The sequence below is a fragment of the Mustela nivalis genome, assembly GCF_964662115.1.
Source record: "Mustela nivalis genome assembly, contig: HAP1_SCAFFOLD_2512, whole genome shotgun sequence".
NCBI classification, from domain to species: domain Eukaryota; kingdom Metazoa; phylum Chordata; class Mammalia; order Carnivora; family Mustelidae; genus Mustela; species Mustela nivalis.
In genome coordinates, this window is record NW_028134153.1 from 6952 (window position 1) to 32373 (window position 25422).

A 25422-nucleotide genomic window follows, 5' to 3' on the forward strand; every position below is an offset into this window, starting at 1 on the left:
TTGTTTTGGAGGCTCGCGTGGTTCTGCCCCATTGGCCGCCGTGGGGGAGACGGAGTTGCCGCCGCCGCCGCTGCTCCCGGGTTCCCTCCGCCGCCGACCCCGCCCCCCAGCAGGAGGGGACCACAACTCCCACAAGGCCCTGCGCTCGGAGGGCGCCGTGGCCGGGTCGAAGGGGAAGCCGGGGGCGGGGCAGTCTGGGAGATGAAGTGGGGGCGCCCGGCTCTCCGGCCTCACTCGCCGCTGCTGGGAGCCGGGAGCCGGGGAGGGCGTTCCCCGCGTCCGCACGGCGCGGACCTCTGACCCTGGAGCCTCGCAGCCGCCGGGAGCCGTCCCCTTGGGTCGTCGCCCGGGCCGCCAGCCGTTCCCCGGCCCCGATGGGCCCTGCCGGTCGCGCTGTGGGAAGAAGTCAGCATGAGCCAGGGGCCCCGGCGGTCCGGCGCCGGGCGGGGGGCGGCCGCAGTGCAGCTGCTAGTCACCCTGAGCTTCCTCCCGCGCATCGTCGAGGCCCAGGTGAGCCGAGGGCCGGCGGGGTGGGGTGGGGTGCGGGGCCGGACGCAGGCGCTGGCGGCGAGCAGGCCGCGGCGGGGGTGCGGGCAGGGCCAGGCCGGACCCGCAGGGGCTTTGGGGACCGCGCGGGCGGGGGTCCGTGACCCGAACCGCCGCGTCCCGGGAGGCCTGCGAGATGCGCGCGGTGAGTGCGGGGAGGCGACTCTCGTGGAGGCGGCGGCAGGAGGTGACGGTTCCCGGAGGCGTTTCTGCTTTTCTTCTGGAGTGTGGGGCGCCGGGGCGTGTGCTGGAGCCTGGGCTGGAGTGGGGACGCGGTCCGCTGTGTGGGGAGGGACGCGCGGACGGGGAAGCCCGCCCCTCACCGGGGGCTCCCCCGCGTCCCTCAGGAGTGCCGCGGGCGGGGAGGGACGCCAGACCCCGAGTCCTGGAGCTCTCGGGCTGGAGAGCTCCCTGCTGCGCCCCGGCTCTGCCGTCCCTCGTTCTCGGGGGAGTTTTCGCCGGCTGAGCCGGTCCGCGGGGTCCGGGGGTCCCGAGGGGAAAGCTCGCGGACACTTGGGGAGAGTGGGCCGGCCCGGGGGGCGCCCTGTGACACCTGCAGGACAGAGTGCGCTGGAGGTCGAGGGTGTGGAAAGCCAGAGCCTTTGCCCTGAGAGCCCAGTTCGCTGCTTTCCTGCAGCAGCAGGTGTGGCTGTGCCCGGTTGCCCCTGCTGCGAGGCGGCGGAGCCGCTGGGAGGGCAGGTGTCTCGGTGGCTCGACGCGAGCGGAGATGCCCATTTGAAGCGGTTGTTGCTCCCGGCTGAGGACGGCTGATGCCTTGCGTGCAACCCTGTAATCATGCTTTTCTGACTTTGTTCACACACTTTCCTGCTGGCGTTATGGTGTGTGCACACAATCCCAGAAAGCGCGAGCATTGTATTTGTGTGGGTATTTTTTAAATGAATGTTTTGGTAAAAATCTAAGGGGCAGACTTCCGGTTGCGTTATTGGTGAGCTTGCTAAAAATGCAGATTCTCTGGCCCCGTTGCCACCTGTTGCTGATTTAGTGGCTCTGGATGGGACCCAGCGATCAGCAATTTAAAACAGGCCTTGTTTGTAAGTAACTGCAACGCAGTTATCCTCTGAACTACCTTGTGAGCCCCGCTTAGAAAACACTGAACTAATGGAAAGTTGGAAATCTTCTAAAAAGTAAATTTTCCAAATTGTCTTTAGGAAAATTATCTTCTAGCGGTGATAGTTTTGGGGCATACATTTAGATATTTTTCTTAAAGGAGACTTTTCTCTTTTTTTTCTTTTTATAGCCTATGTGAATTGTATTCTTTGTCAACAATCTGGAAACTTCACTTCAGGTTTTTCTCATCTACTAATTACATGTGTTACTGTTTTATAGTTGCACGTTTACTTTTATTATATCCAAATGAATACGTATCATTTTATCATGTCCAAATGAATACATATAGTTCAAAAATTAAGTATTTGTGCATATTCAAAGGAACGTTTTGTGAAACAGTCCTCAAAAGTGGATACATTTGGCTTTTGTTTCCAGTGGTATTTTCTAATACAGTATTGGAGCCTATTATAGATAGTATTTAATCTCCAATGTGTTTCAGTATATATTATCTCATTTTATTGGATCTGTCTCCCAGAAGTGGGGCTGGTTTACTGGTAAAAGCAAATATTCATTTCCTCTGGAAGAATTTATTTTCAACCCAGGCCGTAAAGAATTCTTGAAGATACAGTGTCAAGGAGAATAAGCAGCTAATAGGCAAAATCACCAAACACTAGGCACCATGAATTAGGTATTAGAAATATAGACTATGGAAAAAGACCTGCAGTTTCTAGAGCTGAAATTAAAAACTCAATGGGTGGATTAGATAGCTGATTATATCCAGCAGAAGAAAGGATTACTGAATCACACTACCATGTTATGTCTTTTTCTACTTAATCCTCCAACACTTACCCTTTTCTCATCTTTGTATTTCACTAACAAAATTGGAGTAATCAGTGTAATCCTTATGTGTTTACCTATTAGCTTTTGAATCCACACATCATGACTTCCAATGGATTATCATAGATGAACTGTAAACTTTTTTTTTTTTTGAACTGTGAACTCTTATCAAAGGTCAATCCCTGCCTCGTCTGCATTAGGTCCCATTCCCTCTTTCAAGCACATGGCTCAACAACTCTTCCCTTTCTCTCCTGGATCATTAGTTTTTCCTTCTCTGATGGACTGTTACTGGCATTCTAAAACATGGTGTTAATTCTAGTTTACAGTTCCCTCTCAACCTGCCCAACTCTCCTGGCTCTGCTCCATTTTTCTGTTCTCTATCAAAAAAACTCATCAAAGGAATTATCCTTACTCCTTCCATGCTGGTTCTCTCTTCAACCCACTCCAGCTCCTCGGAAACTTCTCTTGGCAAGGTCTGTAGTGTCTTTCTTGTTAAAGCCAATAGTGAGTTTTTAAACCTTAGCTTTACCTATAGACAGCAGTTTTTCCCCACAGTTCATCACTTACTCTCCTTGAAATACTTCTTTTCTCTGGGCTTCCAGGATGCTGTCCTTTTCTGGTTTTGTCTTGTCTTTCTGGCTAGTCTTTCTGGTATCTTTTGCTTGTTTCTCCTCTTTGGGCCCCAGCCATGACCCCTAGGATGGGGATAGGGGTGCTAGAGATGGAGCTCTGTAAAAGCTCTTAAAACAAGATTGACGCATTTCCAGGTGGGCGAATAGACCCTTGCTGGGAGGGTGCATTGGAGGCAGAGAAGGTCTGTACTTGCACCTCCTAATACCTTTGCCCTATGCCCCTATCTATTCTATTTGGTACTTCCTGATTTGTATCCTTTACAGTACACATAAGCATTTCCTTGGTCCTGTGAGCCATTGCAAATTACTGAACCAGAGAAGAGAGTCATGAGAACCTCGATTTATAGCTGGTCAGTCAGAAGTACAGGTGGCTTGCAACTTAGGACTGATATCTAAGGTGGGGACAGTCTGTGTGTGTGAGCCCTTAATTCCGTGAGGTCTGCTCTGACTCCAGGTGGTATCAAAACTGATTTGGGCACTCACTTGGTGTTGGAGAGTTGGAGACTTGTTTGGTGTGAGAAAACCCCGGGTTCCAGTAAAGCCAAAGTCTTATAATGGTCTCCTATTTCTCCTTTCACCTACTACATAGTCCCCCTTATTTTTCCTCAGAAACATTGGGCAAGCTGACTTTCTCGGGGCATGTATATAGTTTGTGTTCCCAATGCCTGGAGTGCTTTCCCCCACTCTCCCAAATTGTGTGGCTTGTTCCTTTTCCTCCTTCAAGCATTGCAAAAATTTGACTGAGACCTTTTGTAACTCTCGTTTTGAAAATAGTAGCAACTCAGTCCTGCAGTTCCCTGGTTTCCCTGTTACTTTATTACCATCTGACAGACTCTGTATGTGGTCATTCTCCCCCCCCTTTCCTATGAGCATGTAAGCTCATGGAGGGCAGAGATTTTTGTCTGTTTTTTTCTTTCTTTCTTCTCTTTTTACACTCTCAGCAGGTAGAACAGCAGTGCAAGGCTTATGTGAGGTAGATTCTCAAATATGTTGAATGATGAATGAATGAATGAATGAATGAATGGAAAATAAAAGCATGAATTATTCAGAAGGAAGCTCAGAGAGATAATGGATTAGTAAATTTTAAAGAGAGCTTAAGAGACACAGTCTAATATAATATGTCAGGTTGGAGTTCCAGAAGAATGTACTAGAATAGGGAAAAAGTATTGACTCTTGCATGTTAATATGAAAAAGACAACCCCATAGAAAAATGAAAAACAGGTATTTCACACAAGAAATACACACGTCTTACGGCAAATAAAACATTATACTTCATCACTACAAAAATCAGATACTCTTTCCTGCTTACTATATTGGTAAAAATTTTTAAAATATCAAATAATTGTGGTGCCTGGGTGGCTCAGTTGGTTAAGCAGCTGCCTTAAGCTCTTGAACCTGTGGTCCTGGGATCAAGCCCCACATCAGGCTCCCTGCTCAGCGGAGAGCCTGCTTCTCCCTATCCCTCTGCCTGCCACTCTGTCTACTTGTGCTCTCTCTCTGTCAAATAATAAATAAAATCTTATTTATTTATTTATTTATTTATTTATTATTTATTAAAATAAAAATGATTTATTTTAATAAAATTAATAAATCTTAAATATTTAAATAATTAAATTTTAATTAAAATTATTAATAATTTAATTTTAATTTCAATTAATAAGTTAATGCTTTGATTTAAATAATTAAATAAATTTAATAAATTTTAATAAATAAAATATTTTTTCTTAAAAAAAGAATTTTATTTATTTGACAGAGATCACAAGTGGGCAGAGAGGCAGAGGGGGTGGGAAGCAGTTTCCCTGCTGAGCAGAGACTGGGAGGGATGCTGGGCTCAGATCCCAGGACCCTGAGATCATGACCTGTACCGAAGGCAGAGGCTTAACCCACTGAGCCACCCAGGTGCCCCAAATAAAATCTTTTTTTAAAAAATCAAATAATGGCAAATATATGATTTAGCAGTAACTTCTATCTGCTGTTGGTAGGATTGTGAAGTGGTATACCTATTTTGGAAATGAGCTATAGTAATTTCACTTGTAAGCATATAAGTTGGAGAAACTCTTATATATATAGGGAGATAAAGAAAAAAGTGTTTGTGTAGCATTGTTCTTTAACTTAATCTGAGAACAACCTAAATATGGATTGCATTAGTTTCCTGTTGCTGCTCTAATAAATTACCACAAATTTAGTGGCTTAAAATAATACAAATTTATGATCATGTAATGCTGTAGGCCAGAAGTCTGAAAATGGGTTTTACAGGGATAAAATAAAGGTTACAACAAAGCTGCATTTCTCCTGGAGGCTCTAGGGGAGAATCATCATTCCTTCCCTTTTCCAGGCTTTTGTTCCTGGCCTGTGTCCTTTTCCATTGTCTTAAAAGCCAGTAATGTAGCACCTTCCAGTCTGACTCTGACACTGTCTTCCTCTTACAAGGATCTTCTTATTGAGTCTGCTTAAATAATTCAGTATTAACTACTCAAGATCTCAAGATCTTAATCACATATGCAGAGTCACTTTTGCCATGTACTGTAACATATTCATTGGCTTCTGGAATTATGGCATGCATATCTTGGGGGGCCATTATTCTGCCGAGCTTACAGCTCAACAATAGAATAAATACACTGTGATATTTTCATATAATACAACATTTACAGCAGGGAAAATGAATGACCATACAACTCATTATGGTGGGTAGCTAGCAAAATATTAGCAAAAGATCATGTCATTAACATTAAAGTTCAAAAACAAAAAGAACCCTCTATATTGTTTAGGGATATATCATATGTGATGAAATTGCAAGGAAAAGTATTTAACAAAAATAAGTTATTCTACCTCCAGGGGGAGGGAGATGGCTATAATTAGAAAGCGACTTAAAAGATAATAGCCGTATTCTATTTCTATTTTTTTTTTAAAGATTATTTATTTTAGAAAGAGAAGGGGTGGAGGGTGGGGAGAGCTGGAGAAGCAGGTTCCCTGCTGAGCAGGGAGCCTGTAGGGACAGCCCGAGGCTCCATCCCAGGACCCTGAGATCATGACCTGAGCTGAAACCAAGAGTCAGATGCTCAGCCAAGAGGCACCCAGGCACCTCTCTATTTCTGTTTTTAAAAATTTAGTGATATGCAGGCTTTTGTTTTAGTATTTAAGAGTTAGAAATAAGTACGTGATAATTTTGTATACCTTACCCCAGCCTCTACCACATTTAAAATATTTTTTAAAAATATGGTGGTTTACTAAAAAGGAACAATTTAAGAAATATTTGTAAGAAAGAGCAGTCACTGGATAAAGTATTTTTAAAACCTAGAAAGTTGTCAGTTGGTATTTCTACCCCCCCAACTCTCCACAATTACTTAGAATTTGAAGTTTTACAAAGAGTAAGCTAGAGAAATGGAATAAAATTCAATAGTTAGTGACAGGATCTTAGTAACTAGGATAGTAAAGCATCTGGAATTCTAGAGCCAAAATTGTTGTGAATGATCCTTTGCTCTTTAAAGATAATATACCTCTGACTCTTTGTGTTGTAGGGAGTTTGGGGACACATTTGCATTCCTAGAGGGAAAACATGAGAAAGAAACAACTGGGAATTTCTGGTTTCCATTTTCTGATCATCTGTGCATAGATTCCTCCAATGGATCATACAAATGATTTTTAACCACCTCGGTACCCCCCCCCCCTTTTTTATAAAAATTTTAATCGAGGTAAGTGCAGGTTCCATGCAGTTGTAAACAATAATACAAAGAAATGCCACCTACACTGTATCTAGTTTAACCCACTGGTACCATTTGGCAAACATACAGTGCGGTATTATCACCAGGACATTGACACTGACGCACCCACTGATCTTACTCAGATCCCTCCTAGTCTCCCTTGCATCTGTACATTTTCTGTCCACTTTTATGTGTGCACCACCGTAGTCAAGATGCTGAACGATTTCATTACCACAAGGATCCTTCCTCTTGCCCTTTTAAAAATGATTTAATTTTTTTTATTTTTTATTTTTATTTTTATTTTTATTTTTTTAAAGATTTTATTTATTTATTTGACAGAGAGAAATCACAAGTAGAGGGAGAGGCAGGCAGAGAGAGAGAGAGAGAGGGAAGCAGGCTCCCCGCTGAGCAGGGAGCCCGATGTGGGACTCGATCCCAGGACTCTGAGATCATGACCTGAGCCGAAGGCAGCGGCTTAACCCACTGAGCCACCCAGGCGCCCATGATTTAATTTTTTTTAGAGAGGGATTGGAGAGGGGCAGAGGAGGGAGAGAGAGAATCTCAAGCAGACTGCCCACTGAGCATGTGCCCATTGCGAGTCTCAGTCTCATGACCCTGAGATTGTGACCTGAGCTGAAACCAAGAGTCAAAAGCTCAACTGACTGAGCCACTCAGGCACCTCCCTTCTTGCCCTTTTATAACCCTCTCCCTCCTTTCTACCCTTCTCCCTGACTCCAGTTCCTCTCCCTACTCCAGTCCTTAAGCCCTGGTAACCAAAAAACTTTTCTCCATTTGAAAAATGTTGTAGGGGTGCCTCGGTGGCTCAGTGGGTTAAGCCTCTGCCTTCGGCTCAGGTCATGATCTCAGGGTCCTGGTCTCGGGCTCTCTGCTCAGCGAGGAGCCTGCTTCCTCCTCTCTCTCTTTCTCTCCGCCTCTCTGCCTACTTGTTATCTCTGTCAAATAAATAAAATCTTAAAAAAAATGTTGTATAAATGAAACCACATAATAAGTAACATTTTGAGGTTGGCTTTTTTTCACTCAACCTGATTCCCTGAAGATTCATCTGATATGTGGATGTCTGTGAGTCCCATTTTTAAATTTAGCTGAAGAATGTTTTATGGAAATTTTGGATTCTGAACTCATTTTGTAAATATCATTTTCTGTTTAGTTAATGTATACTTTGAGTAGTAGATAAAGCATGTATTTTTAAGTGTGATTATTTGGGACTAAGTCTCATTTTTACTTTGGAAAAATTATTTTAACTATGCTAAGCCTTAATTTTCTTATGTGTAAAATGAGGATAATAATACCTATTTCATAGAATATTTAAAAAATAAATGAGATAACATGTAATGTTCTTAGCACTGTGCCTATCACATAAGTGTTCCATAAATGGCAGTAGAAAAATAAGATGGGGTTACTACAACAGTATTATTATAGTCTGTGACTTTTAGGTTAGTCTTGGAAGAAATGCTTTAGCATTCCTGCTACATTTGGATTTTATGTATGTTTGGGGAAGGGAGGAACATTCAATATATTTCTCTAGCCACTAATGCTTAGTTCTTCAGAATAGGTATATCTATTTAATCCTTCTGTTGTTCTTTACCTAATTGGCCATATAAAAAGTAAATGATTGTTTTAATGTTATGTATCTTTTTTTAAAGGATTTTATTTGAGAGAGGAAAGGAATGAATGGGTGAGTGGCAGAGAGAGAGGGAAAAACAGGATCCCTATTGAGCAGGGCTCTTGGTCCCAGGACCTTGGGATCTCTACCAGAGCTGAAGGCAGAGGCTTAACCGACTTAAAACAACTTAATCGACTTAACCAACTGAGCCACCAAGGCACCCCTTTCATGTTACGTATCTTAACAAAGACTAGTTACCTCAAATGACTAAACTATCTTTTTATACAATAGTACAGATTTGCTAAGGTTGAAATATCTATAATTTACATATTTTAAATTTTATATGTATATATTCCCCACCCCCAGGTAACCGGAGTCCTGGATGATTGCCTGTGCGACATCGATAGCATCGATAACTTCAACACTTTCAAAATCTTCCCCAAAATAGAAAAAATTGCAAGAGTGAGACTACTTCCCTTATTACAAGGTAGAGTTATAATTTTTGATTCCTTTAGGAGCAAAATATTTACATAGCTCTGTACAGATGTGACTTTTATGACCCTTTTGAAAACCCATTTTGACTTCTCAGAACACTCTGTGTTTTTTTTTTTTTTTTTAATCACTTGAATATATTAAGTATGTAGTAAAACCTGATTGTCTTTTTGAACACTGAGAACCTGAACACTCTTCCTGTGTTTGGGAAATCCCTCATCTTTCAGTTTTGGGACAGAGACTACTTCCACAGAAGTTGAAAGTGCCACAGACTTACTTATCTGTCAGCTTTCACTGTAATTTAGGCTCCACCATCTAGACCCCTTCCAGGCTCTGTGTTGTGCTGCTGGGCCCTGTCCTGTGTTAGTGCTTTTCTCAGTGTAAGTACCACAGCAGCACATGGTTCCTGGGGAGATCACTGGAAGGGCTGCTGAATCAGGCTGAGGGCACAAGCAGAACAGCCTTCGTAGTAATACTGAGGAACTGATTCTTAAATTGAGTGCTCTGCTCTAGACCTTTACAGAATAACCAATGCTAGTTTAAAGGTAGCAACAAAAAGCAATATTCAAAAGCAGTATTTTAAATCAAAGAACAGTATTTTAAAAGCTGCTGTTATGCTTTGTTTTGCTCTTGCTCTCAGTATTCGATTGGGTTTATAATTTCTTTGATACTCATTTTTAGTTTATTTTAAAAATTGAGCATGATTTTCTTTTTTATCCTGATTCTATGTAGCTATCTTAGTCTTTAAATATTTCTGAGGATAAAAAAAGAAATTAGAGCAGGAACTAATAGCCATTATTTTTATGTCACCACCAAAATTTTGGCACCATTAGTCATTGCCCTTTTTTTTTTTTTGAAGGTGACAAAAAATTTTATTATGTCGTGTGCCTAGCAAGAAATGCAATAGCCATTTCCCTTGTTTTTGCAACACTCTATATCAAATTTCTGGAAGAAATTCCTCCCTAATTTCTGGAAAAACACTTACACAGGTTTCTAATTGACCAAAAGAAGGAAAGACACTTTGGTTAACAATCCTATTTTACATAAATATAAGGGGGAGTGATTGTTTCTCAATGGAATGTTAGGGTTTACAGGAGGAGGAAAAATGGAAGTTGGATAGGCAAACATAACAGTGTTCTAAGAAAACATTCTAATCAATGTGATGAAATTATTCCATATGTAATGGAAATATCCACTTACTTCCCAAGGGAGGGTAATTCAGTGATCTAGTTAATGCATTTGTCTCCAAGTCAAGGATATTCTGATGATGATTATTCCTTTCTCTAGTTCTGCCAACCTACAAATTAAACAAAAAGGACATTTAACCACCGTCAGTATACTTTTCATACACTAGTGGCAGAAAAATAAAGCAAAGAGAATAGGTTAATTTTAAACATGTGCAAACATACTTATGATTGAGCAAGGATATCTAGGTGGAAGCCAGTCTACCCCTGTCAACTGCTCAGTTGGCTGCTGAGTTGGTATTTACAGTTTCTTATACTATCTATTCCATTTCTTTATTCACCAAATATTTATTGAATAACTACTTAGCAGTAGGCGTTCTTTTTTTTTTTTTTAAAGATTTTATTTATTTATTTGAGAGAGAGACAGTGAGAGAGAACATGAGAGGCGAGAAGGTCAGAGGGAGAAGCAGACTCCCCATGGAGCTGGGAGCCCGATGCGGGACTCGATCCCGGGACTCTAGGACCGTGACCTGAGCCAAAGGCAGTTTGTTCAACCAACTGAGCCACCCAGGCGCCCAATAGGCACTCTTTTTTAAAGAGTTTTCCTATTTTTATTATTATTATTTTTAAAGATTTTGTTTGTATGTCAGAGAGAAAGAGAGCACAAGCAGGGGAAGTGGCAGGCAGAGGGAGAAGCAGGTTCCCCGCTGAGCAGGGAGCCTGACACAGAGCTTGATCCCAGGACCCTGGGATCATGACCTAAGCTGAAGGCAGATGCTCAGCTGCCAGGCAGGTAGGTGCTATTCTAAGTGCTGTGGATACAATAGTGAATAACACAAAGACTCTGACTTTATGAAGCTTTATCCAGATTAGGAAGGCAAACAATAAACAGTGAAATTTAATGTCATATGCTTACTAAGGTTAATGCTATGGAGAAGAATAAAGTAGGAGACAGAATAAATTAATGGGGTGGGGAAGTTAGGTAGCTTTACTTTTAAAGAAGATGATCAGGAAAGGAAGGTATCCGTGCTGTGCCATTTGAGTAAAGACCTACATAACGTGAAAGCCGTGACAAGATGTGGAGAGAGAACATTCCAGGGAAGGAGAGTAGAGCTACAGGTATAAACGTCTTGAGTGCAGGCATAAAGGTTGAGCGTGTTTGAGGAATAAGTTCAGCCTGGCTGGAGCAAGGTGAGTGAGATATGGAGAGTTGGAAAGTAAGAGCCAGATGAGAAAATCTTATGTAAGGATGTTGCATTTTAGTATAATAAGCTTTTGGGGGATTTGTACAAAACAGACTCTCAGGGTGTGAAATAGGAAATAGAGAAACCATGTAGGTTTTTGCATGAGACCAGATGAAAAGTGGAGTTGGAATAGGGCAGTAGAGTTGGAAGAGGTGAAAAGTAAGCAAATGAAGATCGTACATAAGAGGTAACACCAACAGACTTACCTGATGGGGTGAATGTATGCTGTGAGAGTAGAAGTGAAATCGAAGATGATGTGGAGTTTTGAGCATATTACAGAAAAATATATCCTGACCAAGTTAATCTTATTCTAAGAATGCAGGAACAAGGCTTTTAGGTCCTCAACACAGTTCAACACACATTCCTGATTTTTAAAAAATTTAATAGGAATGATGGATACTTCCTTAACATGATCATTTTAATCCTAACATTAGCATTGCCACCATCTTGCTTGTTGGGAAATAGTCAAGGAATTCTCACTTAGGTGAGGGACCCAGGGTACCCACTGTTCTTTACTGCTGGAGATCTTAATTAGCATACCAAACAAGAGAGAGCAACTAGAGGCATAAACATTTTTGAAGAATAAGTAAAACTATCTCCATTTATAAATGACAAAATAATACTAGAAAACTTAAATAATGAACAAAAATGATAAAAAAAATGCATTAAGATAGCAGGCTATAAACTTAATATACAAAATCCCATATCTTCCTAAATGTAAACAATAAGATATAACAAACAAAATCCCCAGTTACACTGAGCAGTCAAGAAGGTCACTGTCTGCCAAGCCCATTATTTTCCATCAAGAAACTCTGGATGTTCTTTGTAGCACTTGCTACAATTTGTAATTAAGCAGGCATTTATAATTTCTATTCCCTCCAGTACACTCCAGGCAGGTGAAGCACTTTTTTATATATCTTCTTTGCCCTAAACCCTACACAGTGCAGACAGTGGGTGCTCATTGCACACTGAAGCGGGTGGGCGCTCGGGAGAACCCTAACGGGTAAGGTGCTGACAGACATCAGAGTAAAATGCTGCCCAGGGTCTGCAGGTGAGAAGTGTACTTGGACTTTATTTCTTTTTTGAAGTGTCAGAGGACTAATAACAGTTATTTTTTAAAATTAATATTACAATTGGGTGTCTGAAAAACTGCAGTTTCAAATTTTGAACCCTATAGATGCCACAGGGTAGGACTTTTTCTTCTTCCCACCACCACATCAGTGGTGTGCAGCACAGGGACACCTAGAGAGTGTTGAAGAACTGTGCCATATGTGTGCTAACGTTTATCCAATCTTTCTCTCAAGGTCAATCTGAAGCGACCATGTCCTTTCTGGGCAGAAGATGGCCATTGTTCAATAAAAGACTGCCATGTGGAGCCCTGTCCAGAGGTAAAATAAATTAAAAAAAAAATAATAAGGAAAACATTGCTTCCTCTTGGGCTCTTAGATAAGCATGAATTTATATTTTAGGCCACTGTTAATGGATTTAGACTTGTCCTCAAATTCATATGCTGTCACCTCTCTCTTTTTAACCACATTCTTGAAGGTTTATTTTATACTTGTCACCAAAATGGGTTCGAAGAAGCTCTTGTACCCAGTAGTATTGATTGGTTGTGGAAGTATAGTATGGTTCTAAGCCAGGTGGAAGCCTGGGCAGCCTGTTCTAGGACTGGATCTACAATTGGCTAACTCTTATTTCATGCTTTGTTGAATATGCTTTTTATTTCATAAGAAAAGTGATGTTAGTGGACCTTAACTTTTACATTTAGAGTGGGAATTAGAGTGCTTTGTAAAGCAGAGGAATTTCAGGCTTGGTATGAGGTCTTCACTTGGTTGCTTTGTTACATTAAAAAAAAAGCAGCTATACTTATATTTTAGACTTTTGTTTTAGACATATACCATAGTTAATTCTTCTTAAACAATAGTTCATTATAAGCTGTGTTTTCATTTCACTTTTTACTTTTCTTACCTAACCAATTAATCTAGTTTGTTATCCTTACAAATGGGGAAAAAACCTTAACCAATGTCCTTTGTAAAGGGACAATTTAAAAAATCCTCTTCATTTTCCTTTAAGAATAATTTTTTTAACTTTTTCATCTGAAATAATTTCAGACCTACAGAAAAATTGGGAGAATAATACCAACAGTCCTCATTTATTTTTATTCAGATTCTCTGAATTTTTATCACGTTTGCTTTATTACTCTTTGTATATATTATTTTCTGAACTATTTGGGTGTAAGTTACCAACAAGGGGATACAATACTGCTAATTACTTGTGTTTCCTTAAAAACAAGATTATTCTCTTATGTAACCACAATGTAACTAACAAAATCAGGAAATTAACATTTTTATAATACAAATGTCTAATCTATAGACCTTAGTCATATATTGCTGAATGACTTACTAATGTTCTATATAGCTAAAAAAAAAAAAGTGTTTTATAGTGTACATTCACTTCATGTGTACAAAATGGTGCTTCAGTAGTTCCATATACTATTCAGTGCTGATCAAGATAAGTGCACTCTCAATCCACTTCCCCAGTTTCAGCCATTGCCCCCTCCTTATATCCTCTCTGGTATCCATCTCTTTGTTCTCTATAGAGTTAAGAGTTTCTTGTTTTGGTTTGTCTCTTTTTTGTTCTTGTGTTTGTTTTGCTGCTTAAATTCCACGGGTGAGTGAAATAGTGTGGTAATTCTTATTCTCTAACTGGCTTGTTTTCCTAAGCATTATACTCTCTAAATCCATCCATGTTTTGCAAATGGCAGGACTTCATTCTTTTTTATGGCTGAATAATATTCCATTTTATGTGTATACACCACATCTTCTTTATCTGTTCATCTATTGATCAACACTTGGGCTGTTTCCATGGGTTGTCTATTGTAAATAATGTTACTATAAACATAGGAGTGTAGGGTGCCTAGGTGGCTCAGTGGGTTAAGCCTCTGCCTACAGCTCAGGTCATGATCTCGGGGTCCTGAGATCGAGTCCTGAATCAGGCTCTCTGCTTGGCGGGGAGCCTGCTTCCTCCTCTCTCTCTCTCTGCCTGCCTCTCTGCCTACTTGTGATCTCTCTCTGTCAAATAAATAAGATCTTTAGAAAAAAAATAGGAGTGTATATATCCCTTTGAATTAGTGTTTTTGTATTCTTTGGGTAAATACCTAGTAGTATAATTGCTGGATCATAGGATAGTTCTGTTTTTAATTTTTCAAGGAACCCATATGTTATCTTCCACAGTTACTGCACCAGTTTGCATTCCCACCAACAGTAAATGAGTGTTACTTTTTCTCTACATCTTCACCAGCACTTGTTTCTTGAGTTTTTGAGTTTAGTCATTCTAACAGATGTTAGGTGATAGTTCAGTTTGTTTTTGATTTGCATTTCTCTGATGATGCATGATGTTGGGCATCTTTTCATGTATCTGTTGGCCATCTAGATATTGTCTTTGGAGAAATGTCTGTTCGTATCTTCTGCCCATTTTTTAATTGGATTATTTAGGATATTTTTTGGTGTTGAGCTGTATTAAATTCTTTTTTTTTTTTTAAGATTTTATTTCTTTATTTGACAGGCAGAGATCCCAAGTAGGCAGAGAGGCAGGCAGAGAGAGAGGAGAAAGCAGGCTCCCTACGAGCAGAGAGCCCAATGCGGGGCTCGATCCCAGGACCCTGGGATCATGACCTGAGCTGAAAGCAGAGGCTTTAACGCACTGAGCTACCCAGGCACCCCGAGCTATATAAATTCTTTATATAATTTGGGTAATAATCCTTAGTTGGATATGTCATTGCAAATATCTTCTACAGTTAGTTAGGTTGTCTTTTAGTTTTATTGGTGGTTTCCTTTGCTGGGCAGAAGTTTTTTATTTTAGTGTAATCACAAGTGCTTATTTTGCTTTTGTTTTACTTGCCTCAGGAGACATACCTAGAAAGATCTTGTTATGGTCAACATCAGAGAAATTACTTCCTGTGCTCTGTTCTAGGAATTTTATGGTGTCAGGTCTCACATTTAGGTCCCTAATCTATTTTGAGTTTTTGTGTGCAGTGTAAGAAGTCCCATTTCATTTTTCTGCATGCAGCCATGTAGTTACCCTTTGTTGAAGAGACTTATTCCCATTAAATATTCTTGCCTCCTTTGTCAAAGATTGACAGTAGCATCATGGGTTTATTTCTGTGCTTTGTATGCTGTTCTGTTGACCTAAGTGTCTATTTTTGTGCCAGTACCATACCTTTTTGATTACTACAGATAATATAATTTGAAATCTGGAATAGTGTTCCCTCCGGTTTTGATTTTCTTTTTCAAGATTGCTTTGGCTCTTCAGAGTCTTTTGTGGTTCCATACAAAGTTTAGGATGTCTTTTTTCTAGTTCTATGAAGAATACTGTTGGTATTTTGATAGGGATTGCATTAAATGTGTAGCTTGCTTTGGGTAGTATAGAAATTTTAACAATATTTGTTCTCGTAATCCATGAGCATGGACTGTCTTTCCATTTCTTTGTGTCATCTTCAGCTTCTTTCATCAATATTTTAAGTTTTCACAATCAGGTCTTTTCACCTCTTTGCTAAATTTATTCATAGCTGGTTAATTATTTTGGGGACTGTTGTAAATGGGATTGTTTCTTAATTTCTCTTTCCGCTGCTTCCTTATTACTGTATAGAAATGCAGCAGAATTTTGTACATTGATTTTATGTCCTGAAACTTTACTGGATTCATTTTTAGATGTAGCAGTTTTTTGGTGGAGTCTTTAGGGTTTTCTACACAGAATATCATGTCCTCCGCAAATAGTGAAATTTTGAATTTTTCCTTAACCAGTTTGGTTGCCTTTTATTTCTTTTTGTTGTCTGATGGCTGTGGCTAGGACATCCAGTACTAAGCTGAATAAATAGAGTAGATATCCGTGTCCTTTTTCTGACCTCACGGTAAATGCTCTCAGTTTTCACCCCATTGAGTATAATGGATTTTCTCTATAAGGCCTTTATTATAGTTGAGGTTTGTTTCCTCCAAACCTACTTTGTTGAGGGTTATTGTTGCTGTATTTTATTGGATGCTTTTTCTGTATCTGTTGAAATCTGAAGCTTCTTTTCCTTTCTCTTACTGATATGATGTATCACACTGATTGATTTATAAATATTGAACCACCCTTGCAACCTGGGAGTGAAGGTTGATCAGGGTGAATGATTTTTTTTTAAAGGATTGTTGGACTTGGTTTGCTAGTATTTTGTAGAGGATTTTTGCATCTATGTTCATCAGAGTTATTGGCCTGTAGTTTTGTTTTTAATTAAAAAAATCTTAATTTTTTGTAGTTTTTTTAAAGATTTTATGTATTTATTTGACATTTGACAGAGATCATAAGTAGGGAGTGGGGCGGTGTTGGTTGCAGGGAAGCTGGCTCCCTGCTGAGCAGAGAGTGGAAGGCAGGGCTCAATCCCAGGACCAGGGGATCATGACCTGAGCTGAAGGCAGAGGTTTAACCCCCTGAGCCACCCAGGTGCCCCTGTAGTTCTGTTTTTTAATGGTGTCTTCACCTGGCTTCAGTATCAGGATGATACTGGCCTCAGAGAATGAATTTGGAAATTTTCCTTCCTCTTCATTTTTTTTGAAATATTTTGAGAAGAATAGGTATTAACTTTTCTTGGAATGTTTGATAGAATTTGCCTATGAAGCCATCTGGTCCTGGAGTTTTGTTTGTTGGGAATTTTTTTTTTAAAGATTTTGTTTATTTATTTGACAGGGAGAGATCACAAGTAGGCAGAGAGGCAGGTAGAGAGAGAGAGGGAAGCAGGCTCCCCGCTGAGATGAGAGCCCCATGCTGGTCTTGATCCCAGGACCCTGGGACCATGACCTGAGCTGAAGGCAGAGGCTTTAACCCACTGAGCCACCTAGGCACCCCATGTTGGGAATTTTTTGATTACTGATTCAATTTCATTGCTGGTTATCAGTCTGTTTAAATGTTCTTTCTTCCTGTTGCTGTTTTGATAGATCATATGTTTCTAGGATTTTGTCCATTTCCTCTAGGTTGTCCAGGTTTGGAGTATGTAATTTTTCATAATACTCTCCTGTAGTTACTTGTATTTCTGTGGTGTCCATTGTTACTCTCTCTCATTTGCAATTTTGTTTGGGTCCTCTCTCAAACCCCCCCCTTTTTTTTTAATGAGCCTGGCTAGAGGTTTATCAGTTTTATTTATCTTTTCTAGGAACTAGCTCCTGATTTCATAGATTTCTTCTATTTTGTTTTTAAAAAATTTTCTGTATCATTTATTTGTGCTCTAATCTTTATTATTTTTTTCCTTCTGTTGGTTTTGGGTTTTGTTATTCTTTTTGTAGCTCCTTTATATGTAAATTTAGGTTGTTTGAGATATTTCCTACTTCTGAGGTAGGCTGGTATGATCCTAAACTTCCCTCTTAGAACTGCTTTTGCTCCATCCGCAAGAGTTTGGACCACTGCGTTTTCATTTTCATTTGTTTCCATGTAATTTTTATTTCTTTGAGGTCTTGGATGACTCATTCATTGTTTAGTAGCATGTTATTTAATGTTGATGAATTTGCGCTCTTTTCAGATTTTTTCCTGTGGTTGACTTCCATTTTCATAGTGGTGTGGTCAGAAAAGATGCATGGTATGACTTCCATCTTCTTGAATTTGTTCAGGCTTATTTTATGGGCTAATCTGTGATCTGTTCTGGAAAATGTTCTGTGTGCACTTGTGGAGAATATGTATCTGCTGTCTTAGGATGGAATGCTCTGAAAATATCTTTTAAATCCATCTGATCTGGTGAATGGAGCCATTGTTTCCTTGTTGATTTTCTGTTTGGACAATCTGTCCATTGATGTAAGAGGGGTGTTATAGTCTCCTATTATTATTGCATTCCTATCGATTAGGTTTTTTTTTTTTTTTTTTTTAATGTTGTTAACTGTGTGTTTGGGTGCTCCCATGTTGGGTGCATAAATATTTATAATTATGTATCTTCTTGTTGGAGTCTCCCCTTCATCATCATATAGTGTTCTTCTTTATCTCCTGTTACAGTCTTTGTTTTAAAGTCTGTTTTGTTTGATTTAAGTATTACTACTCCAGCTTTCTTTTGACATCCATTTGGATGACGAATCTTTCTTCATCCTCTTACTTTCAGTCGGCAGTTGTTTTTACATCAGAGATGAGTCTCTTGTAGGCAGTCTTATAGATGGCTCTTGTTTTTTTTTTTTTTTTTTAATCCACTCTGTGTAATTCAAAGACAGCCCATATCTTTGGATTGAAGTGTCTAGTCCATTTACATTCAAAGTAGTTATTGGTAGATATAAATTTATTACCAAGTTGTTACTTGCTTTGTGATTGATTGTTCTGTAGTTTTTCTCTGATCTCTCTCTTGCTCTTTTTTGTGGTGTTTTGGCTTTCCTTAGTGATATACTTGGATTCCTTTCTCTTTATCCATTGCATATCTATTGTTGGCTTTTTTTTCTTTATTTCTTTCAGTGTAACAGAATTCATTGTTTATGCACCACACCCAGTGCTCCATGCAATATGTACCCTCTATAATACCCACCACCTGACTCCCCCGACCTCCCACCCCTTCAAAACCCTCCGATTGTTTTTCATAGTCCATAGTCTCTCATGGTTCATCTCCCCTTCCAATTTCCCTCAAGTCCTGTCTCCTCTCCATCTCCCCATGTCCTCCATGTTATTTGTTATTGCTGGTTTTTGATTTGTGGTTACCATTAGGTTTGTATATAACATCGTTTGCATATAGCAGTCTGTGCTAAGTTGATGGTCATTTAAGTTTAAACCCATTCTTTATTCCTTTCTTCTTAACATTTTGGACATATGGTGTCATATTTTATATCCTTTGTGAATCTCTTGACTGATATTTACAGATATACTTATTTTTACTGTTTTTATGTGTCCTACTTTCCCTACTCTTACTTACAGTTTTTTCTTTACATTCAAAGAGTCCCCTTTAATGTATGGTTGGGGTAGTAGTCATAAACTCTGTTAGTTTTTGTTTGTCTGGAAAACCCATTATCTTTCCTTCTATTCTGAATGATAGGCTTGCTGGATAGAGTATCCTTGGCTGCAGATTTTTCTTTTCAGCACTTAATCTATCATGCCACTCTCTTCTGGCCTACAAATCTTCTGGTAAAAAAATGAGCTGATAGCTCTATGGGGTTTCCCCTTGTATATAACGGTTTTCTTTTCTCTTGCTGCTTTAAATTTTTTTTTTCTTTATCACTACTTTTTGCCATTTTAACTACTATGTGTCTTGGTGTGGTTCACCTTGGGTTGATTTTGTTGGGGGATCTCTGCCTCCTGGATCTCAGTATCTGTTTCCTTCCCCAGATTCAGGAAGTTTTAGCTATTATTTCTTCAAATTAAATTTCTGTTCTCTTCTTTTTCTACTTCTTCCAGGATCCCTGTAATTTGAATGTTATTACACTTAATGGAGTCACTGAGTTCCCTAAGTCTATTCTCATTTTGTATAACTTTTTTTTCTCTCACATGCTCGGCTTGATTACTTTCCTTTACTCTGTCTTCCAGGTTGTTGATTCATTTGCCTTTTTCCTCTAACCTACTATTTATTCCATTTAGTGTATTTTTATTTTCATTTATTGTGTTCTTCATCTCTGATGTGTTCCTTTTTATTTCTGTGTTAAGGGTCTCACTGATGTTCTCCATTCTTTTCTCAATCCCAGTGAGTATGTTTATGATCATTACTTAAAATTTTCTATCAGCCATACTACTTATGTCCATTTCACTTCGATCTGTTGCTGTGGTTTTGTCCTGTTCTTTCATTTGGGACATATTCCTTATCTCATTTTGTCTGATTCTCTGTGTCTGTTTCTGTGTGTTAGCAAAATCAGCTCTGCGTCCTCCTCTTGAAGTTCACAATCTTATGAACAAGATGTCCTGTAGTGCCCTGTGGTAGAGTTGTCCCCTATTCTCCAGGACCTGGCACATCAGGGACTGTCTCCTGTGTGTGTTGCATATGCTCTGCTCTTGTGTCCTGGCCAGCTTTTCCTTTAGTCCAGTTGTCTAAGAGGCTCTCTTAGCTTGTTGTGAGCTGTGTTTGGTCCCCCGCTGGAGGGCTGCACATTTTAACAAGGTGTGTGCTGGTCTGTTTGTGAGAGATCTGTTTCCTGCCCTGATGGATGGAGGGCTGTGTGGGTGGGGTACCAGTTACAACAGGCTGTGTCTTGAGCTTCTGCAAGGTCCACAGCTGCCCACACTGAGGCCCTGCAAAACGTGTGGGTCAGAATAAGCTGCACTGATGATGTTTACACTGGTCTTCCATGGGAAGGGATCCAAAACCAGAACTGACACAAATGTGTCGTAAAGGGGACCTTACTAGGTATGGGTGGGTGGAGCTCAGTATAACCAATTTAGCTAGAAAGCCTTGCATAGTGCTGGTTCCCACAGGTGCCTATGTGTTTATGCTGTGAGTGGGGATGTAGAGGTGAGGGAAATGGTGCCTGCCTCCTTTGTTCCTGGAGGGGTCTCCCTGTGATCCCTGCCTTTCAAGACATGCTCTGAGATTAGTAAGTCTCCCTCCCATATGCCCTAGTTGTTTTTCAAATTGCTGCTTCTATGTTGTAGCTACCTGGGCTGTTTGTCCTATTCCCCCCACCCCACCCCGCTGTCTGTTTTAAGGGCAGGAACTCTGCTTCCTAATGCCTTTCAGCTCTCCCAGAGTGGAGGTGCTGATTTTTAAAAATCCAAGCTTCGACTCCCACTGGTTGTAGGAACTCCTGAAATTTGGAGCCTCTGGCTTTCAAAACCAAAAGTTATGGGGATTGGTCTTCCCCATGCATGTGGGATAGTCTGTTTCTCACCCTTCCCTGTACCTCCAGTTCTTGACTGCAGACGGCCAAAGCCTGTTTCGTTCCCCACTACATCTCTACTCTTCCTACCCAATTCAATGTGGCCTCTTCTCTGCCTTTAGTTGCAGAGTTTGTTCTGCCTTCTGCCAGTCTTTGGGTTGTTTTTTAGATTATTTGTGTGAAGTTTTTGTTTTCAGGTTGTATCCATAGGATGAGGTGAGCCTAGGGTCCTCCTACACCATCATCTTCCCAGCCTCAATACCAGCTGGTTTATTTCATTCTTGATTTAGTTATTAGTTTTACATTTTTCATTACTTCTAATAATTCTCTTCTGTGATTGTTATGTGTCATTCGTAACAATCATCTGTGATGCCTACCCAAGTATGTCTAAAAGGTTTATTGTTAAGATTTGTATAAGTCAAGTTATTGTATTTAGCATCAAACCTTCAGAAAAGCTGCTAAAGGTTTTGATTTTAGCATATTATACTATACTAGTCAGAGGACACACTGTAGCCAGCAGTGACTATTAGATTTGACTTAAGTTTTATAGTCTTCTCTCTTCTGCCTTCTGTTAGATGTACTAGCAAATACTAAAATAATAAAATGCTTGCAACAAGTAATGTTTTAATCTATTAATCTTTTTATTGATTAGGGAAATATCTCTAATCATTATTTATATTCTTCCACCTGGCAGGAAGATATTTATTCTGAATATTTGGTTAAATTTACCTAAGCTAAAATTTACCATGACATATGAAAAGATTTTAGTAGGTATTTTGCTATACCATAGATTCCGAGGCTGGAAATCAGTCCCCTAGATTGATTAGAGGATCAACCTGTGATTTTCTGCTTTCAGATACAATTTTTTGTTTAAAATTGTGTCTGATGAACCAGTTATAATGATTTCTAGGTTTGCTTATTAAAGCCTGAAACTAATTACTGGCTTTGTAGAAAAGAGAGCTGGACATAGGGATTTTCTATTAGTAAACCCTGATTACCTAGATTGGTAAACCAAGGTGAATCCTGTGCACCAAAGAACTGATTCTGTCAGTATTAATCCCAAACTGCCTTCACTTTAGATGTCAGTTTAGAGCAGAAATTAAGATTGAGCATAAAATTTTTCAAAGAACTTTGAAAATTTTTAAAGCTTCTTTTTCTGTGGTAGGAAAGTTTATGGAATAGTGATTTTTGTCAGTTTTTTTTTTTAACCTAAAAGTTATGTGAACTATTCCATACTGCATTACAGTTTAAATTCTAGCTGATTTGGGGGTGCCTGGTTGGCTCAGTGGGTTAAGCCTCTGCCTTCAGATCAGGTCATGAATTTAGGGTCTGGGGATGGAGCCCCACATCGGGCTCTCTGCTCAGCGGGGAGCTTTCTTCTCCCTCTCTCTCTCTCTGCCTGCCTCTCTCCTTGTGATCTCTCTCTCTTTGGCAAATAAATAAATAAAATCTTTAAAAAATATTTTAGCTGATTTTGACACTTATTTTGTATATGTCATTCAGTTTGCTAAATTATGATTTACAAGTCCATAAATTGTTTTTTTTTATTAGATAGTATGAAAACAGTTTGAATGAATGTTCATTTTTTTCATCATAGAATAAAATAGTCTCTGTATTTAAGCAGTGGCATTACTAATTTGTGAAGAAATCTCAAGAAAAAATGAAGTTAACTTCCTAAATTTTTCTTATTCTTTTTTTTTTTTTTAAAGATTTTATGTATTTACTTGAGAGAGAGAGACAGTGAGAGAGAGCATGAATGAGGAGAAGGTCAGAGAGAGAAGCAGACTCCCCATGGAGCTGGGAGTCCGATGCGGGACTCGATCCCGGGACTCCAGGATCATGACCCGAGCCGAAGGCAGTTGTCCAACCAACTGAGCCACCCAGGCGTCCCAATTTTTCTTATTCTTTTAAGAGCAAAATTCCAGTCGGAATTAAAGCTGGGAGTTCTAATAAGGTGAGTCACTTTTGTTCCTTGAATATTTTTTGCTTTACATTGTGAAACTTACCATTTCCTGCTTGACAGAAGAGAACTGTACTGGAATTAGTTGGCAGTGGGAACATTTTGCTCCATAGTCCCACCTTTCTAATTCTTGCCACAGGCAGAGAACTTGAATATTTTACAGTTCAATTATATAGTTTCTTTTGAGATACATCAATTCTGTCTTCTGTAGAAGAACTATAGTAGCATAGTATAACTATAGTATCAGATGCCCTGTGCAACAGGTGTTTTATCATGCATGTATTTTTAGTCTTGTGTTCCAACTAGTCAACCTGTCATCTTCAGGATTATATTGTATAGGGTACACAGTTATCAAGGTATTTGAGGCATAGTACTTTTAAATGGCATTAAAATTTTTTTATTTTAAAAATATTTTTTCAGTTATTTTTTATTCTTCATTATGCTTTTGGAAATTTTGTCTCTGTTGATATATGTAGCTTTGTTCATTTTAATAGTTGTGTAGTACTCCATTGTATGAGTATCTCATTGGTTAGCTCTTCCTCTGCTGATGGGCATTTCAATTGTTTGGAGTTTTTTGCTATTATGAACAGTGATGTATCAGCATTTTCATCCTTTGTCTCATTGTGTACACATGTAAGAGTAGACAGGTAGATATTTAGGTAGATATTTAGAAGTAAGGTTGCTGGGCCATTGATTATGCCTAGCTTAGCATGATGAGATAGTACCAAATACTTTCTAAAGTGGTTGTACTTTATTTTAGTTTTTTTTTTTTGTTTTTTTTTTTTTTTAGTGTTGCTCTGGATATGGTTTCAGTTGTAAGACTGTTGGTTCAAGGGTTTATTCATTTTTATAGCTCTAGATAAATATTGTCAAATTACTTTCCCAAGAGGGTTTTCTTATTTTACATGATCACCAGCATACCAGTGGTAATTGTTTTTTTTTTTTTTTCCAGTGGTAATTGTTTTTGATGTCTTCTTTCGTTGGTGGGAATTTGTGACTCATTTTGATTTCCATTTCTTACATATGTAAGAGGTTTTGATAATAGGATGTATCTGTGTCATCACTGACAGATTGCCAGTGGAACTTGAAATAGAGAGAAAGCTAATAGTTATTACTAAACTTACTATGTACTTCCTTTCAGTACTCAAAAGTGGCAAACGATACCAAAGAATTAGAAGACTGTGAGCAAGCTAATAAACTGGGAGCAATTAACAGCATGCTAAGGAAGTTTAAAATATATTCTCTTATTTAGTATATTTATATCAGAAATATTCTGTTTTTCTTGTGATTTTGATGAAACAGTAAAGTTTTAAGTCATTCTCTTTTTTTTTTTTAAGTCATTCTTATGAAGTTATTCTTCATCCTAAATTTCATGATTGCTTTGCTTCCTCCTCTTAGTGGATTTCAAAAACATATCAATTTTTTAAATTTAATTTTTTAAATTAAATTTTTTAAATTTAAATTTCAAAAATATATCATCAATAGTGACTTTATCAAAATGTAAAAATACAGAAGATTGTTCTGCTAACAGGACTTATGGATCCATTCTTCCTGTTTATTATAGGAAAAGGAACTTGAACTTCTAAGTCTTTTGTAAATAGTAATTCAGTCTGTGTGTTACATTCTGAACAGTTAAAGTTTTGATTACCATGACTAGTAAGTTTCATAGATTTTTTTTCCCTATTGACTTTTCCTTATTTTCTCTAAGTAAAACCTGCTTGTGAAGGCCAACATAATTTGTGAGTGGTCTCAGATTATGCACTATGAAATGACTGAACATATCTATAATTGAGAGTAGGGAATGGATTATTACTAATCTTTTTAATTTCCTATTTGCTTAGGTTGGCATTTGTGTACTATAATTGTTAGACTTAATAAAGTTATCAGTCATTATTTATTGAAAAATCTTAATATAGAAAACTAGAGAAGATAATATAACATAATAAGATAATAAAATAAATTCATTTTATTTATTTATTTATTTAGTGACTAGATATTAACTTTTTCTACTATGTTTTTAAAAAGAGAGAAATGTAGATAAATTTGAAATCTCCTATGCCCTATTTCCCAATTCTGTTCTCTTTCCTTCTTAGAGGTAACTACTATCATGAATCCATCTATGGTTTTGTTTTTATTATATATATAAAATGATGGTTATTTTACATATGATTTTATTTTTTCCTTATATAAAATAATACTGAATTTAACATCCAAATTTATTTTTACACTGTACATGTTGCATTCTAGATCTATGTTAAAACGTGGGAGATTTGTCTCATTATTTCAGCTGATGAATGGTTTTTATCAGATGACTATTACCTATTTTACTTATCTGTTCCT

General features: G+C 38.8%; 1 pseudogene across 1 annotated transcript in view; it reads left to right on the plus strand.

Moving 5' to 3' along the window:
- Positions 1-411: 411 nt before the first annotated feature.
- Positions 412-25422, plus strand: part of LOC309858455 (ERO1-like protein beta) — a 41392-nt pseudogene continuing 16381 nt past the window's right edge. The window contains exons 1-5 of the transcript XR_014316647.1: positions 412-510; positions 8775-8895; positions 12633-12716; positions 23035-23076; positions 24224-24333. The product of XR_014316647.1 is annotated as an ERO1-like protein beta (transcript). The remainder of the gene's footprint in view (positions 511-8774; positions 8896-12632; positions 12717-23034; positions 23077-24223; positions 24334-25422) is intronic.